The 18,797-nt window shown below is 37.9% G+C and overlaps 1 non-coding gene across 1 annotated transcript; it reads left to right on the top strand.

The window, feature by feature from the left end:
* The first annotated feature begins 448 nt into the window (after positions 1–448).
* Positions 449–555, top strand: LOC127133268 (small nucleolar RNA R71). Its single transcript, XR_007807256.1, has one exon. It is a non-coding gene; the product is annotated as a small nucleolar RNA R71 (small nucleolar RNA).
* The last annotated feature ends 18,242 nt before the right edge of the window (positions 556–18,797 follow it).

Below are 18,797 nucleotides of genomic sequence, written 5' to 3'. Positions count from 1 at the left end.
AGGATGGTTCTTCCAGTTTGAGTTATAGGTATGCGAATAGGGATTTCCTTGAGCATAGTTTACTTGCTCTGCTTGGATTCCTGTTAGGAGTTGACAATCTGTAGGAGTGTGACCTTGAATTCCACAAATTTCGCAATTTTGAGTTACGGCAACCACGGTGGCTGGAGGTGATACATTTAAACTTTCAATTTTCTGGGCAAGAGCATCCACTTTCGCATTAACGTGATCAAGGCTACTTATCTCGTACATGCCACTTTTCGTTTGAGGTTTCTCTACCATTGTTCGGTCGCTTCCCCACTGATAATGGTTTTGGGCCATGCTTTCGATAAGTTGGTAAGCATAGACATAAGGTTTATCCATAAGCGCACCACCTGCGGCGGCGCCTATTATTAACCTTGTGTTGTATAAGAGACCATTATAGAAGGTATGAATCACTAACCAGTCCTCTAAGCCATGGTGTGGACAAAGTCTCATCATGTCTTTGTATCTTTCCCATGCTTCGAAAAGAGACTCGTTATCTTTCTATTTAAATCCATTTATCTGGGCTCTTAACATAGCTGTTTTGCTTGGAGGAAAATATCGGGCAAGAAAGACTTTCTTCAACTCATTCCATGTGGTGACTGAGTTGGAAGGAAGAGACTGAAGCCATCTTCTAGCTTTATCTCTTAACGAGAAAGGAAAAAGACGAAGTCGAATTGCCTCTGAAGTGACACCATTAGCTTTGACAGTATCAGCGTATTGGACAAATACGGATAAATGAAGGTTTGGATCCTCGGTAGGATTTCCAGAGAATTGATTTTGTTGCACTGCCTGCAACAGCGAAGGTTTAAGTTCGAAGTTGTTTGCTTCGATTGCGGATGGAGCAATACTCGAATGTGGCTCATCTTGCGATGGAGCAGCGTAATCTCGAAGAGCACGATATGGTTCTGCCATCTCGGGTATCTGCGAAGGAAGAAGATTTTTGAGATCAGGAACTTCGGTAGGAGAAAGATTGTTTGCAGCACGATACTCTCGAATTCGTCGTAAGATTCAGAGATATAGTTCAACGTCGTTGATTCGTAAGTAAAACAGTTTGCTTTGTGAGCGAGTATGTGGCATACAAATCAACGAAAGAAAGAAATAAAAATTGCCTTAGTCTCTACAGCGTAACAGAAGAGTTACGATATCGACTAAATAAAAGTCACCGGCAACGGCGCCAAAAACTTGATCGCGACTTTATGAGTCGATTGGGGTATTAACTGCAAGTGCACAGTCTAATCGCGTAGTTTTAAAAGATATCGATCCCACAGGGACTTATGAATCGATATACCGTTTCTCTAAGGTTACTTCGTAAAGCTAAGGCGGATGATATTTTTATGATTGGGGAGGAAAATAAAACTAAAATAAGATCTAGATTAAATATTAGATAACGCGGATATCGGTATGTAGTTCGTCGTAATTGGGGAATCAAATCTTCGTTGGTTTCTTAGTTTTAAAATAAGTCCTTTCGGTAGACACTATTGATTAAAAGTCTTTTCTCAAACTCTCGCTCTGTTGAATAAAACTATGACTTTAAATTAACGTATGCTCTCACTATTTAGTTAAGTCTAAAATCACTTTTTGAAAACAATAGGATCTTTAGAAACTCTTTTTTAGAAAATACTAACCATTTAAACGCCCTCGTCTCAAACTCTCGCTCTGTTGACTTAGATTATATGATTAAACCTAAATGCTTAACTCTCGTCCTCACATTTAACCTTTAAAAATACTTTTTGAAAATGATTAGAATTTAATTAACCTTAAAAATTGATCTCTCCCTGATTTAAGGTTAATGTCCAATTTACACTGTCCAGTTAAAAGCTCAAACCGTCATTCTATTGATTTTAACTTCTTTATGTCTTTTACTCTCGTACAAAAACTTTGGTATTAATTCTTTAAATTGAGACCATTAAAAAGAGTGACTTTATTTGTAAACAAATTTAAACCAACTTAGTTTTGATTCCTTTATTCCGCTTACTTTACATACCGATATCTAAGTAATTAACCGGACATGCTAAACGCGCATAAACAATAATTATGCTTAAATACAGCCATATCAGACAAACAGTATAGATAAACAATAGTATAGAGCATATATAAATTAAAATAATAAAATTAAAGAACCTGTAAAATTAATAGAAATCTTGATTATTCCTAGCCTCAATGCTTTGAACACTCCACCACAAACCGGTTGGATTTGTTCTTCACAATCTTCGATCAGACAGGAAAATAAAATCGAAGGAATAAAATACTATGACCTAACATAAGGTTAGATCCAGTAAAAGATACACAATAGTTTCCGGTGTAGAAACTATTGTGTGAAAAATTAATTGAATGCTTGGAAAAGAAAAAAGGAAATAAAAATTGCTAGGGAAGTAAAGTGCTGGAAAATTAAAAAGTAGTAAAAATAATGTACGGTGCCGAAATCTGGAAAATTGAACGAGAGCCCCAGGGTTCCATAATTGTACCTATTTATATCAATCCATTAGGTGACCGTTTACGCGTCAATCCATTCAGTTTGCTTCAACGAGTCCACTGGTCAAGCGAAGGAAAAGGAGGAACGTGCCTTCTGTTACGCGTCAAAACCAAAAATATAGGAATGGGGTGTGACGCTCGTAACACCATGTGTTACGCTCGTAACACTTAGCAGGGGCGTGACGCTCGTCACGCCTTGTGTGGCGGTCGTCACAGAGTCTCAGTGCTTCTTTGTGGGTTGGGCTTTAGTGAAATGCTTTTCATCCTCTTTTTACACCCCATTTCTTTCTTTTTCACGTATGCTTCAAATAGTGTTACCTGAAATAAATAGAAGGAAAATACCAAGCAATATCGAATAATATAAAATAAATCGAAATAAATAATAATATAATTTAATTAAATCGAGTCCAAAAGTGTGATATTATTTCATGTTATCAAAAGTCATCCTTATCTGTCTGGAAGCTAGCATCGGTGTAACCAATTACAGCCAACTCTTCCTGACCTCCATATATCAAGAATGATTCCTTAGTCCTTCTCAAGTACTTAAGGATATTCTTAACAGCTACCCAATGGGCATCACCAGGATCAGATTGGTACCTACTCGTTGCACTTAAAGCATACGAGACATCTGGTCGAGTACATAACATGGCATACATGATAGATCCTATTGCAGATGCATTTGGAATCTTATTCATGTGTTCCCTTTCTTCCTTAGTTGAAGGGGATTGTGTTTTTGATAGACACAGGCCATGTTGCATAGGTATGAATCCTTTCTTGGAATCATGCATATTAAAGCGTCTCAGCACTTTGTCTATGTATGTACTCTGACTTAGGCCAAGCAGTTTTCGTGATCTATCTCTATAGATTATGATTCCTAATATATAGGCTGCTTCACCTAGGTCCTTCATACAAAAGCATTTCCCCAACCAAGACTTTACTTGTTGCAGGGTAGGGACATTGTTTCCAATGAGTAATATGTCATCTACATATAACACCAGGAACACGATCATGCTCCCACTAACCTTCTTGTAGACACAAGGCTCATCTTCGTTCTTGATGAATCCATATTGTTTTACCGTTTCATCAAAACGAAGATTCCAGCTTCTGGAAGCTTGCTTCAATCCATAGATTGATTTTTGTAGCTTACATATCTTTTGGGCTTCTTCTGGTATGTCAAATCCTTCAGGCTGTGTCATGTACACATCCTCAAGAAGATTCCCATTAAGGAAAGCAATTTTGACATCCATCTGCCATATTTCATAATCATGATATGCAGCGATAGCAAGTAAAATCTGAACAGATTTAAGCATTGCAACTGGTGAAAAGGTTTCATCATAGTCAACTCCATGAATTTGTTTATATCCTTTTGCAACCAGTCTTGCCTTATAGGTATGTACTTTACCATCCATGTCAGTCTTCTTTTTGAAGACCCACTTGCATCCTATAGGATTAACTCCTACAGGAGGCTCTACCAAGGTCTAAACTTGGTTTGTGTACATGGAATCCATTTCAGATTTCATGGCTTCTAGCCACTTCTCAGACTCGGGACCAGTTATGGCCTCTTGGTAGGTCACAGGCTCATCTTGATCCATGAGTAATACATCACCTTGATCTGTTATGAGATATCCATATCTCTCAGGTAGGTGACGTATCCTGCTTGACCTACGCTGGTCTTGTTCTACTTGAGCAGGTTGCTCTTCCACAACCACTTGTGTTTACTGCTCTAATTCCTCCATAGGTGTATCGATACTTTGTGATTCTTGAATTTCTTCAAGCTCTACTTTCCTCCCACTGGTTCCTTTGGAAATAAAATCCTTTTCTAGGAAAACTCCAGTTCGAGCGACAAACACTTTGCCCTCAGAAGGATTGTAGAAGTGATACCCTCTTGTTTCTTTAGGATACCCCACACATAAGCATTTGTCAGATTTGGGCTCAAGCTTAGTTGAAATTTATCATTTCACATAAACTTCGCAACCCCAGATCTTCATGTAATACATATGTGGTTTCTCACCACTCCATATCTCATATGGTGTCTTCTCAACCTTTTTGGATGGAACACGGTTAAGTGTGTAAGCTGCTGTCAACAACGCATGTCCCTAAAAGGAGTTTGTAAGATCGGCGTGACTCATCATGGATCGGACCATGTCTAACAGGGTTCGATTTCTTCTCTCAGATACACCATTCCATTGGAGTGTTCCAGGAGGAGTAAGTTGGGAAAGGATCCCACACTCTTTCAGATGGTCATCAAACTCTAGGCTTAAATACTCACCACCTCGATCTGATCGAAGAGTTTTAATATTCTTACCTAGTTGGTTTTGTACTTCATTCTTGAATTCCTTGAACTTTTCAAAGGACTCTGATTTGTGTTTCATTAAATACACATAACCATATCTACTGAAATCATCAGTAAATGTGATGAAGTATTGAAAGCCTCCTCTGGCTGGTATGTTCAGTGGTCCACATACATCAGTATGTATGAGGGCCAAAAGATCATTAGCTCTTTCACCTTTTCCTGTGAATGGAGACTTTGTCATCTTTCCAATTAAACAAGATCTGCATGTCTCATATGATTCATAATCAAAAGAGTCCAAGAGTCCATCTTTATGGAGTTTGGGAATGCGTTTCTCATTTATGTGGCCTAATCGACAATGCCAAAGGTAAGTTGGATTTAACTCATTAGGTTTAATCCTTTTAGTATTAATGTTATAAATAGGCATTTCAAGATCAAGGACATATAGTCCATTGGTCATTTGTGCAGTAGCATAGAATATATCATTCAAATAAATTGAGCAACAGTTGCTCTTTATTATAAATGAAAAATCAAACTTGTCCAAACAAGAAAGGAAAATAATATTCCTGCTAATTGCTGGTACATAATAACAGTTCTCTAACTGAATTATTAAACCACTAGGTAAAGTCAATTCATAAGTTCCTACGACTAAGGCAACAACCTTTGCTCCATTGCCAACTCGTAGGTCGACTTCACCTTTTGCCAAATCTCTACTCCTTTTTAGTCCATGCACATTTGTATAAATGTGAGAACCGCATCCAGTATCTAATACCCATGATGCAGAAGTAGATAAATTAATTTCAATAACAAAAATACCTGAAGTTGGAGTCTCTACTCCATTATTCCTATCTTCCAGGTACTTTGGGCAGTTCCTCTTCCAGTGTGTGGTCTTACCGCAATGGAAGCAGGTGCCTTCCTTTTCTATGCTTCCACTAGGCTTTAAAGCAGCACTAGTGGGTTTGGGTTTGGCAACTTCCTTGCCTTTCCCTTTATCATGTTTGAGGACAATCCTCAGGTTTTGGTACCAATCAAGAAAATTTATCCCAGATAATTTTTCCTTGTCAGGGATTGATCGCAAGATGTTGTTAGAGGTGTTTGTTGTCATGGTAATCTACATAAGGATTAATGAAAATATAAGTATCATTGACATATTTAATTAGGCCTTTAATTGAATATGCTCCCACTATTTTACTCAAAACAAATGACCCTCATCATTTGATTCAGAAAATCCCGTTGGAAGATTTTCTAGTGGGTCGAGATCCATATTTCACTTCGTTCTAAGTCCGTGTAGGCGGATTACACAAAACTAGGTTATTTAGGTAGGAACTCCTTCCAATTGTATCTCATACAACTCTCAAAAAATTTAGTTGGGTGAATAACTCCTTATTCCAATCCATCATACGGATCATTCCCAACTCTTGCTTCTAAACATATATATAATCTTATTATAATTTGTTTAGTTAAGTTTGACCCATTGTTTTAACAGTTGGATATTACAATTATCCCATCGCACCTTACTAATATAGAACATGCACCTCGCGTAGGCGAAACCTACATTATTCGATACTAGTCTTGATGAGTGTTAAAACTTGGAAAGCATAAACTTAATATTTAATTTGAGGGGATTGCAATTTTCTGATATCACCGGCTTGTTTATCATATAAACCGTCTCTCACATGCATCAACATATATTCACATGCATCAACATACATAAATACATAATGAAACAGTTATGGCCCCTAGCACAATTGTTCTCCCAAGCCAATGAGAGAACCTAAGCTAACCTAACAACGATCTAAGCTTCTCCAAGAAACATCTTCAAGGTTGTCCTCCTTTGGCACTGACTTCTTTGCTTTCTTCATAACATTACATTACATAAAAGAAACTTGTTTTACATACGAGGGAGTGAGATGAGAAAAGAAGTTACATTTGGGAGATTAAGAGAGAGGCACGACACACAGGTCGTATTTTAAAACCCAAAACAGAATAAAGGAAAACTAAGGCCATAACCGATCACCACAAGACAATAATAAACACTTCATTATTAATCCTTTAATTAATTAAAACCAAATAAAATTTCGACGACCGATCACACTACGCAAAGCCGAAATTTTAATGAACAATTTATTTAAAATCGACGTCATTTTTCGTATCAACACTTGATACTTTTAAAGCATTGAGTTAGCCGAACGGGTGAATTTTGCCTTGCGTTAACCGGTTAACCATATGCGTTAACCGGTTAACACTGTTTGAAATCTGTTCAGAAAATTGTTTTCTGCCTTGCGTTAACCGGTTAACCAAATGTGTTAACTGGTTAACACTGTTTGAAAATCTCTTGGAAAACTGTATACCGTCTTGCGTTAACCGGTTAACCAAAAGCGTTAACCGGTTAACACTGTTTGAAAAACTCAAAAATTTTATTTCGTATTGCGTTAACTGGTTAACCATATGCGTTAACCGGTTAACACTGTTTCAAAAAGTGTTTAGAAAGCACAACTCTTGTGCAGTCAAACCCTAATCGCATAACTCTCTGACAACACAACCCTTGTGCCGTCACTAACCCTGATGCACCAATTTCAGACCGTCAAACATATCTCGATTGTTAATTCAGTATGATTGATCAACACGTCATTGCTTCACCATACTAATGTCGGATCAAGAAGCAAACGACCATTGATCGCTCAAAGGAAAACAATCATTGAGTGTTTGAATGAACGAAACGAGAACACTATATCATATATAATGTATTTTGCATCAGGATTACATATATCATATATATGTAACTTGATCGATCTCAATTTAATCTTTGATTCATTCTATCTTTAGTCATATTAATACAGAACAAAAAACAGTTATCAGATTCATGGTTTCGTAAGTGGCTCTGATACCACTGAAGGAGAATTACCATCCAAGGCGCAACGGAATTTAAAAATTTCTCCATTTAGTGATCCTTACGAATGGGCATGATCAGTGATAGAATCGTTAGCTCTTGTGGCGATTCAAACCTTAAGTGCAGATCTCTTGTAACGATCAAAACCTTGGATACAAATCCACGGAACGATCACGAACGCTGAACGAAGACAACGTCTCTACTCAGTCCATACGAATGAGTTCCTTCAATCTCGGTGTTAGCTGGTACAAATGAAGGCTTTGAGTGAGAGAGAGAGAGAGAGGGAAACGAAATTCCAAGTCTTCACTTGAATTTGAGTCTCTAAGTTACAATGCTTCTACCCAAGGGTTCTATTTATAGAACCACTTGTGTGGGCTTCAAGCTAAAAGCCACTTAAGTGTATTTTGGCCCATATCTCATAATATGCCAAAATCACTTAAGTATTTGGTACCTTACCATATTTCGTATTCCACTTAAGTGCACCATACCTTACGGTGTTCCTTAGTTAATCTATCTCTCATCAATCCGTCCTTTGTGTGTGACCCTGTAGGTTTTCGCGACGTTGGCAATTATATTAAATCACGCATTTAAAATAATAAATAGTGAGCGGTATCTAGCAACACATCACTGCTACCCAAGTCACGAAAATGTCATGTGATCTGACAAAACCTCCTGTGATAATAATTATGTGTATAATTACCCTTTTGCCCTTATGTCTATATTGAACACAAGGTATAGACCGTGTCATCCTTGTCCAGTTCAATATTGGGCCCATAGACATTTATCCTGTTACGCAGGATGTGCAAATTCCATCTAGGACACTCATGTCCCTCAGCATGCTTTGTGGAGTACCCATCAACTGTTTTTATGGTTATCCAGTTACGGACAATGTTGGATCAGCAATAAAGCACTCGACTCTACATCTAGGATCCATAGTGGTTTCAGGTCGAAGAGTGGTATACACCATTATCACCATGAGAATAACTTATGACACTTTGCATAACTTTCTATATAGTATTCTCATAGCGGGTCAATCCGGTATAAATATTACTCTTAATATTCATACCTATGTTTAAGACTTGATAACTCTTTATCCATTATCCATGAGATGTGATCATCAGTCTACAAACATAATAGTCTCAATGCTTTACTGTTATCCCACTTCCCAATAAAGCTCGACTACGGATACTTTAAGAATAGTGTCCTTATGTTTAATGTGGTCTCATGATCAAGTCACACTTGATGCATTAAACGGACTAACTATTCTAGGGACTTTATTAATCAAACATAATAAAGAAAATGCCTTTTATTATTAATAAATAATTCGATACAAGTACCAAAAGTATTGGCCTCTAGGGCTTACACCAATAATCCTTACAAAGAAGAGAAGATATTTGGATCAAGAAAGAATCACTCTTGATGCTAGTTATAACGCAATCATTCAAAAGACTCTACCGCGAAAAGAAAGCGATCCAGGAAGGGTTACATTACCGGTCACAATAGGAAATGTTTACATTGGAAAATATTTGATTGATTTGGGCTCTAGCATCAACTTGATTCTGTTATCCGTTGTGAAAAGGTTAGGAAGCATCGAGTTGAAAACAGCAAGGATGACATTGAAATTAGCCGACAAGTCTATAACCCGTCCTCATGGAGTAACAGAAGATGTGCTAGTAAATGTGGATAAATTCTTTTTCCCGATTGATTTTGTTATCGTTGACATAGAGGAAGACGATGATGCTCCATTAGTTCTTGGTTGACCTTTCATGAAGACCGCTAGAATGATGATTGACATCGACGATGGTCTAATGAAGGTGAGAGTTCAAGATGAAGAGGTTTGCTTCAATCTCTTTGAAGACATGAAGAATTCAAAGGATACAGGTGATTATTTCCGAATTGATGCAACCGGTGAGGCTATAATGGAAGTAAAAAAGGCAAGTCCATGTGTCCACTCCCCTTGAAAAATCTCTTACCAATGCGCTCAAAGTTCTCAATAAGGACGAAGAAAAATAAATTGAAGAATGTCTAAGAGGGCTTGAGGCATTGGAAGAAATTTCTCCATTGGAAGCAAAAGTTGAAAATTTTAAAGAAGAACCATAGATAGAAGAGTTCAAACTTGAACTGAAGATGGTACATTCACACTTGAAATATGTATTTCTTGAAGAAGATGGGCACAAACCGGTGATAATAAGCAACACTCTATCCAAGAATGAAGAAGAAAACTTGATTGATGTCTTGAAGAAAATCAAAGTGCAATGGGTTGTACTCTTTCCGATTTAAAAGGAATAAGTCTATCTTATTGTATGTACAAGAGATTGATGAAGGATGATTTCAAACCGGTAGCCCAACCTCAACGTTGCTTGAATCCTACCATAAAAGAGGTTGTGAGGAAGGAATTGGTGAGATGTTGAAAGTCATAATGATTTATCCAATTTCGGATAGTGCGTGGGTTAGTCATGTTCAAGTGGTACCTAAAAAGGGTGGAATAACAGTGATTCAGAATGATAAGAACGATGGGATGAAGAATGTGTATTGATTATCGTAGGCTTAATCAAGCTACGGGGAAATATCACTTCCCTTTACCTTTCATGGATCAAATGCTCGAGGGGTTGTCCGGTCAAGAATTTTATTGCTTTTTGGATAGATATTTGGGTTACAATCAAATCATATTCAATCCGGAAGACCACGAGAAAACTGCTTTTACATACCCCTTTGGTATCTTTACTTATCAAAGAATTCCTTTTGGGTTATGTAATGCACCGACAACCTTTCAACGATGTATGCAAGCTATTTTTTCTGACTTGATCGAGAAATGAATCAAAGTTTTTATGGATGATTTCTTTGTATTTGGTTCGTCATTTGATCCATGTTTAAAGAATTTTGATACCGTGTTAAGAAGATGCGTGGAAACCAACTTGGTTCTCAATTGGGAAAAATGCAATTTCAGGTTACGAAGGGTATTGTGCTCGACCATAAAGTCTCCTCCAAAGGCCTCGAAGTTGATCAAGCTAAAGTTGAAGTGTAAGACCCCAATTTTGGCCCTAAGATCCCTCATGGCCCATATCATATCATATCATGGCCTCAAGGACCATTGCATGCCCTAACTTCCTTCCTAGTGGGTGGGATGCCTTTGAGTGAGATTCTTGATCACCAAGCATGTATTGCATTTGTATATCATTGCTTTTCATATGTTTACTAACCAAAAGTACAAAAATATTGTCGTCTAACCATGTTATTTGCAGATGAAGCTAACTAGGTCAAAGCAGTTGAATCAGGCCTTGAGCAATGGATAGTGGCCATTCTTGAAGAATTTGGGCACTATGATCAATCATCAAGAGTTCATATAACTTGTGATATCATTTGGAATCAAGATCTCAATTGAAAGAAGCTTGGAATTCATCAGAACATTCATCAGTCAGCCAAAACCCTAGAAAAGTCAATCATGGTCAACTGTGGATTTAATCAGGGATTGGAAGGTGTGAGATGGTTAGAAAGACCTCATTCATGTCCATACAAGTCTCATTTGACATTTCAAAGACCAAGGTTGAAGGATTTGAAGTCAGACAAAAAGTTTCCCAAAATGGAAATGACCTGTAATTCTCACCTGCCCAAAATGGAAACTTTTTCTCCCAAAAATTACATGTCCAAGAAAGCTTCAAATGAAATTTTGTCCAACATGAAAGTTGAAGATCTTATTCTCACCTTTCCAAAAAGTCCAAGAACACTCAATTCCCATGTGTGGTTGACAAGATATGGTCCGATCAATTTCAGAAAATGCCCGAATTCAAAGTGGCATAACTTGCACATGGAATGTACGAATTGGATGGTTCTTCTTTGAGCAAACCACATTTGATATGTACTTTCATAATCCATCATCACATTTTGCCAAAAACCTTCACATAAAAAGGCCATTTTTCAAGTGAACCAATTAAAATGCAAGGGCAAAATGGTCCAAAACTCAAAGTACATGGAATTTTGGCATGGGACCAATTCCAATAGCTTCTAAATGCAAATTATGACTTGTTCAAATTGAAAATTCACTGTTGCATTGCATGGAACTCTCCAAGGGCAAAAATGCCAATTTGCCATAATGTGCTCATTTTGCTAATTCTCAAATTTGACTAATCATGATTAAAGTTGAGATTAAGAGCACATATATAAGTCTAATTATAACAGAAACTCAGATCAATAATCACTTTTTCAGATTCATCCAAAAAAACTCTCAAATTCTCTCACTTTTTCTCCAATTTCCACATACACTTTTTCATCAATTCTTCAATAATTTACTATTGTTTCTGCGAATTCTTGGTTGAATCTTCATTGGCAGGTAATCTTAGAGCTCTGTTTGTAGCAAATTGAAGCAAAAACCGTCCAAAACTCCAACTGTGCAAAGCGTCTTCTTCAATGGCAGTTGGCAAGATCCTCTGATTCGTGCGTTCTTGAGCTGAAAGATCATCACCATACACCTTACTAAGCAACATACTTCATCTGTTTTCATCATTTGGAGTCAAACTCACGCGGATTTCACATTGGATTCATCAAGAGGTAAGATTTCAATGTCTTCGATTCTTGCAATTTCTATATGGATCTTGTAGATCTTAGCATGTAGGTTACGTTAAACTTCGAATCGTGCGAATCCATTAGGTATCGAGCTAGATATGTTGATCTGAATATTTGTATGTGAATCTTCTTTCGATCGGTTCTTTGCGTGCGTTAACCTTTAGACAAAAGCGTGGCCATAATTGCAACCTACGTTGAAAGACAAAGACAACGGTATAAGGCTCGTTGATTTTCGTTGAGAAAAGGTCCTAACTAAATCTGCAGCTTGATGAACACATGGAGGCGCAAGAACACGAGATTTTCTGGAATTTTTTCCTGTTCGATCCGCTAATTCGCATGGCAACTTTCGAATGGTGTTTCCCGCGGAAGCTGACGAATCAGACGCTGCCAGCAAATAAATGAGGCGCTGTCGTTTTGGACCGGCTGGGCGTAATTACAGTAATGCCATCGCTGTTAATTAATTCACATAATCTTTAAATAATTATTCAACAAATATTACAAAACTTAAAAAATTCATATAAAATCCAATATTAGTCCAAATTAGGTGGCAATTTTTTTGTTGGATCCCATTTTTTCTCTAGAATTTTTTAGGCATAGTAGTGTAAGTTGTGCCTGGTAGAATTTTAGAATGGCTTATTGATTTTTGACATGTGTGACAAATTTGCATGTTTCACCATTTTGATCACCAAATATTCATGCCTTATCCAAATTTAATGAAATTTCATATGATGATTCTTGACACATTCTTGGAGATTTTGATATATGATTTGTAATTTTTGGACCTCTAGTTTGTTAGATATGAATTATTATTTTTGAGTGTGACAAAATGTGTCACACTATGCTAGGCTGAGTTCATGAATTATTTTTCCATGCTTCCCCTAGGCCTATGGCCCTGATTTTTTGCATGAGATACAATATATGTATTAGGTTTCACCCTGAATTTTTGTAGATTTAATTGATCCATTTTCTAATTGATTTGGATTTTTGATTGCTGTTTAGCAATTTTGGTTTGTTTTATGAGTGACAAATGTACATGTGTTGTTAAATGCTCATCCCTTGTCCTATGAATGTGAAATTTGGTGGAGTGCTTCCTAACATGTATAGCTTTGATTTGGCTTTGGTCCCACTCATTTTTGATTTGATTTCACTGTTTTACCATTGATTGAAGTTGGTGTACATTTGGTGACTTAATTTGGTTGTGTTTTTGCATGCCTTAACATGTTGATTTAATTGACATAGCTCCACTAGTCCAAATGGCATGAAAATTGATAGGTAGCTCATTGAATGTCCTCTGTTTAGGATATAATTTTTGTAGAATTTTTGGAGCTGTTTTGATATTTGTTTGGATGTAATCATTCTGGTTGTTCATATGTGATTCAACTTTGTTCACTTTGTCTTAATTTGTGCATAAAATGAAATTAGTGCATAGTTTGGATGTGAGACCAATTGGGATCTCTTCTTATTTGAATTATCTTGACTTTGATCATGATTCACTTGCTGTTTTAAGATTTTTCCATCCTTTGGACCCTAGGCTTGTCCTAGTGGTCTTGTTACTTATGTTTGAGCTTGACTTTGACTTTTCAGGTTAAAAAGCTAATGCCTTAAGAAGGTTGATGCATATCTGAGCTGAATTCATTTGACTAATTGTTTGTTTTGTAGGATGCTTATCTCATTTGAGCTCTGAGCCTTGTGCTTTTGCACATGTTTGATTGTGATTGACTATTGGTTTATTACCTTGTCTGTTCTGTTTTAATGATTGGGATGCTGATTATATTTGATTGATTTCAGGTACCCTTAGTTGCTCAGTTCTCTTAAGAACTTGCATTGCTTTGCTTTGATAGCATTTGCATTGAGGTAGACTCTCTTGTCTCCATGTAGTCTGGAAGACCTGGCTTGTTACTTAGCCAGGCACCTGTCTGAAGTCCTCCTTAAGAGGCAATGTTTGTGATTGTTTATGTTTGTCCCAAGCAGGAAAAGTCCTTTAAATAAGGCAATTGGTAGATCAAAGAGATATGTAGCCTATCTCCTACTATTCTGTGAGTCTTCTCTTTGCTCCCATTACATGGTTGTAGCATTGAGATCCAAACCCAAGATCTATAGAGTCAATAAAATGTGGAGAGAGTTCCAACTTTCTGAACTCCCACACCTTCTGATATTCAATACCCTCTCTGACCAGAGATAAGAGTGATGAGGCACACCCCTCATATCCTTTCATCTGCTTCACCTTAGCCCCTCAATGGCAAGGTTAAGAGCAACTTTAACCCTATTCCAGTTGGCTTTAATGCCTCACCCACTTGCTTAAGCCTAATTGAATGGTTATAGTGTGTGCTACTTGAACTTATGTGATTGATTACCTGATTCATTTATACATGATTACTTGAGTTTGCCATTGTGCATTCATCATCATTGTTTGCCATTAATGCATGATCATTTCATTTGTCTTTGTGACACATTGTTGTTTACCCATTGAGGACAATTGTAAGCCCATGTAGATTGGCATTTGTTCCCATGATATGGAAGGGATAGAGTGTAAGACCTCATTGGTCACTCATATCCTCTTTGCTCTTTGCTTGATGCACCTTGTTGGTGTTGTATGTGAGGATTCATTGTAAGTCCCTGTTATGTGGCATTTGTATGCCAATGACCATATTGTGGAGGTTAGAGTAAGCCCAGATAGATTGGCATCTGACATCCATATTTTGCTTTCATTTTGTTTATGTGAGGATTCATTGTAAGTCCCTGTGATGTGGCATTTGTATTCCTATGATCATATGTAGAAGATTGGTATAAGCCCATTTATTGGCATCCGGTATCCCTTTTATTTGTTTTGCCTTCAGGAGATTAGTGTAAGTCCATTAAGTGGCATCTGATATCCATGTTTGTTTTAGGAGATTGGTGTAAATCCATATATTGGTATCCGGTATCCGCTTTTGTTGTGAGATTGGTGTAAGACCATTGAGTGGCATCCGGTATCACCTTATCTTGTTTATTCCTCATTGTCCATTGCTTATTCCTAAGGACACCCTTGAATCATCTTCTATATGATTTCAAGAGGTGAACCTTCTAAGAAGTTTTACATTCCTTCATCCATTATCCATTCATCCATTGTGTCCTAAACCTTTTCACACATGTTTTAAAACTTTGAAATAAGTGTTATGCAAACATCCTCACCCTCTTTCCAAATTAGAAACTTGGACCTTAAGTCCATGATTTTCCAAATTCCATTTTTGTAAATACTCATTTTGAATTGACTTTAATCATACTCTGACCATACTTTGTGAATAATCCAAATCAATTAACTTCACCCATTCAATGATTTTGTGGCTTTGTCCATACTTGTCAATATGTTTTCATACATTAGCCATAGGTTTCAATTATCATGGTGGTTGATGTAAATCTTACCGTGTCCTTAGTGATTGAATTGTAAGACTTCCTTGCTTATTATAGGGTTAACCCCTCCCTAGCAAGTGGAAGCTTTTCTCACATGGTGGACTTGTTGTTATTGGTTGAGTGTTCTCACCTTGGTAATGAAAAACCTTAGTGCTATTGTTTTAAAATTGAACTCACAAACCTTTTGGAAATCTTTTAGCCGAACTACGGCGTTTTGATCCTTTACCTTTTATGGAAAGGTACGTAGGCAACGGGTTCATCCGTTCGAACACAAAAATAATTAACTTGTACATTCTTTCCTCTTCATCCCAATCATGTTTGCACAATGCTTATGTCATAACAAATAATAATTTTCAAACAACAAGTGTGAAAAGGGCTCCCTAGGAGTACCTAGGACGCATTGGGTGCCTAACACCTTCCCTTTGCGTAATTTACCCCTTACCCCGATCTCTGATCTTTTCATTAGTTTTCTATGTGTAAAACTTCTTAGGCTTTTGTTCGCTTTTTAGCCAGTCCTTAGGATAAATAAAAGTGCGGTGGCGACTCTATGTTTATTGTATACCTTGCTTATGATTTAATCAATAGATCATATAGCGACGAATACACCGCTACAGAAAAGTGGCGACTCTGTTGGGGAGAATATCCTTGGTGGTATTGCCTACTTTTCACCATTTGTGTGATATGTTATTATTTGTTATTTGACATATTTTTATACAATTTGGGATAACTGTATTGATTGTAATGTTTGAATTGCTTGATATACGAATGCTGTTTGCTTTGGTGATCTCTGTGAGATGAGTTCTATACCCGAACTCGAGTGCACTCTAGGATAGGAGAATGGCATAGTCTTGTTGACTGGTGTAGAGTATTCCTTAGCCAGTTGACTTGCGAGTCCATTCACTTGGTGGAGGTCATGTTGGATTAATAATGTCACACATGTTATTTGTGGTTAGGCATTATTCTTTCAATCATGTGCCTTAGAAGCCAAGGACCTTAGTTTACCAAGCCCATATTGGCCTATTTTTAGGACGTAGTGCGGAGGTCGTTCAGATGTAAGTTCTGATACGATTGTCACACGATACTACACTCATAAGAGTTTCTCTTGAGAATATTTTTGGAATACGAGTATTCGTTCCTCCGATAATATCCAAAAGATGGAACGATGATTATGGGAACCTCTGATAGAACATGTCTGGCAGGTTTAAACCCTAGTACACTCCCTTTGGGTGGTTCTTAACCGAGACTCCATGCTCGTGACTCTCAACAAACCCGTGATTCATGGTTGAGTCATTCAGACACCGTTAATATCAATGGAACCTGGGTGTTGATCAGGTGTAAAACCTAAATCCACCAAGAAGGATGGTTGATATTAAGGATGTCAGATCCGGTTCATGTACCGTTAATATCAATGGAACTTGGGTGTCGATAAGGTGAAAACCTAAATCCACCAAAATGGATGATTGATATTAGGGATACAATGAGCTTTCCCATGACCTTTGTTTGGTGTGCTTTGCTTGATCCTTGAGTGTGATTGTTGCATTCATACATTCATGCATTCATCCGCATTCCATGTCATCGAAAAGAGAAAATTTTCAAGGAACTTAAAAGGGTTTATTTGCAAAATTTTCAGACATGGAAAGACCAAAAAGGCATACGAAGAAGTACAGTTTTCGACAGCCCGATGTAAAGGAGTTAAGGAACCTGACATCCTATGTGTTAGATCCCTTGGGTTTCAAGGCTTGCTATGGGAAGCTTCTACCTCTGCTCACTACTCAGGTTGATGAGGGATTGATGAGTACTCTAGCTCAGTTCTACGATCCGCTGTATCACTACTTCTCTTTTCCGGACTTCCAGTTATTGCCTACTTTGGAGGAGTATTCTCACATCATTGGGATCCCGATTCTGGATTAGGTGCCGTTCAGTGGCCTAGAGAGAATTCCTTCTGCTCAAGAGATTGCCAGTCTGTTGCATATCGACGAAGACCTGATTAGAGCTAATCTGATTACCAAAGGTGGAATTCAGGGTTTTTCTTCCGAGTTCCTTGTCGCTCAAGCTACCTTCTATGGAGAAGCCAGGAGTGAAGATGCCTTTGAGGCTCTATTTGTATTACTCATCTATGGGATAGTGTTGTTTCCCAACTTTGACAAGTTCGTGGACATGAATGCTATTAGGATCTTTTCAGTGCTTAATCCAGTTCCGACATTGTTGGGCGATGCCTATTTCTCTCTGCACCTGAGGAATATGAAGGGTGGTGGAGTCATTGTCTGCTGTCTGCCTCTGCTGTACAAGTGGTTTATTTCGCACTTGCCGCAGACAGTTGCTTTTAAGGAGAACAAGAGTTGTCTACGTTGGTCTCAGAGGCTTATGTCTCTCACTAATAATGATATCTCTTGGTATGATCGTGTGTACGAGACCGTCCAGATCATTGATTATTGTGGTGAGTTCCCGAATGTGCCTCTTCTCGGTACATGTGGTGGGATTAGCTACAATCCTATACTCGTGCGTCGTCAGCTTGGGTTCCCCCTAAAGGATAAACCTCATAACATTCTGTTAGAGGGTGTATTCTTTCAGGAGGGTAAAGATCCCCAAGGCCTGAAAGCTAGATTCGTCCGCGCATGGCGCAGGATCTGCAAGAAGAGTAGGAATGAGTTGGGTCCGAAGAATTGCATTGCTTTGGAACCATATACTTCCTGGGTCAGACAGAGAGCTGCCACTTACTTGATGCCATACGACCATCCGAGACCTACACCTTTGGATGTGGCTGGGCCTTCAACCCTCCCTATCCAACGTGTAGAGGAGTTGAGAGAGGAAGACCTTTCACGTGCTTGGATCCGTGAAAGAGAGGAATTATTGCAACAGCTTAAGGAGAAGGACGCCCTGATTGAGTTCCTTGAGCATAAGGTGATCGACGATCCTAATGACACATGGACTTCTCTGCTACCTCAGTCTTCTAAGTTTTGGAAGAGGAGATATGATCAGTTAGCTAAGGAGAAAGCAGATATGGAAGCAGCTTATGAGAGAGAGATCAAGAAGTTGTGTACTTATCGTCTCCCAGCATCCCGAGCTTCTAGGGATCCATAGGATGTTGTTTTCCTTTTCTCTTTGTAATAATCGAAAAATGTTGTACTTCTTTGATTGAATGTATTGAATGAGATATTTTCCATATGAAATTCA

Source organism: Lathyrus oleraceus, chromosome 3, assembly GCF_024323335.1.
Source record: "Lathyrus oleraceus cultivar Zhongwan6 chromosome 3, CAAS_Psat_ZW6_1.0, whole genome shotgun sequence".
Taxonomy (NCBI): Eukaryota; Viridiplantae; Streptophyta; class Magnoliopsida; order Fabales; family Fabaceae; genus Lathyrus; species Lathyrus oleraceus.
Note: the sequence above shows the minus strand (reverse complement) of the source record. Positions and strands in the feature narration are given on the sequence as shown.